This window comes from Triticum dicoccoides, chromosome 3A, assembly GCF_002162155.2.
Source record: "Triticum dicoccoides isolate Atlit2015 ecotype Zavitan chromosome 3A, WEW_v2.0, whole genome shotgun sequence".
NCBI lineage: Eukaryota > Viridiplantae > Streptophyta > Magnoliopsida > Poales > Poaceae > Triticum > Triticum dicoccoides.
The window spans coordinates 625,032,403-625,032,972 of NC_041384.1; the positions used below are offsets into that span (position 1 = coordinate 625,032,403).

At 42.3% G+C, this 570-nt stretch overlaps 1 protein-coding gene across 1 annotated transcript in view; it reads right to left on the reverse strand.

The window, feature by feature from the left end:
- LOC119269682 overlaps window positions 1-161 on the reverse strand; it is a 2,862-nt gene extending 2,701 nt beyond the window's left edge. The window contains exon 1 of the mRNA XM_037551576.1: window positions 19-161. The gene's annotated coding sequence lies outside the window, so the exon portion shown is untranslated. The remainder of the gene's footprint in view (window positions 1-18) is intronic.
- Window positions 162-570: the final 409 nt, after the last annotated feature.

Below are 570 nucleotides of genomic sequence, written 5' to 3' on the forward strand. Positions count from 1 at the left end.
GGGGGGTAGAGCGCATGCCTTGTAGAGGTGCAGAGACCGTGGAGATCAGGAACGATGGTGCGTTGGAGCCGCCGTCGTCCCGCCGGCGCCGGGGGTGGCTGCCGAAGTCGCTGGTTCCTTTTTTTTCCCGTCCCCCTCCTGCCCGTCTTTTTTCCCCGTCCCGCTCGTGTCCGTCAGCTTGGGAATTATTTGTGCGCCTTATGGGCTCCAATGGCCCATTACAAAGAAGAGAAGTTTTATGAGCTGGACGAAATTGTTTTTTAAAACTGAGCTGGGCGAAAGGAGTATACGATTCACTAAACAAATGATTCACCCCTAAAAAAACTAAACAAATGATTCACCCTAAAAAATTAATTATATTATTATTATTATTATACGTAAATAAATATGTGCTGGGCCAAATAGAAAATTTAACTAGATAATTTTCTGGGGACATAAATATTTTAATGGGGTTTTATTTGGTAATCACTTATACCAACTCACAAAAAACATGATTTTTGTACAAGGCAATAAGACTTAGTGCAGTTGAGCCGGTTTTCAGAAAACTGGAGCAAAAGAAAATAGAGATTT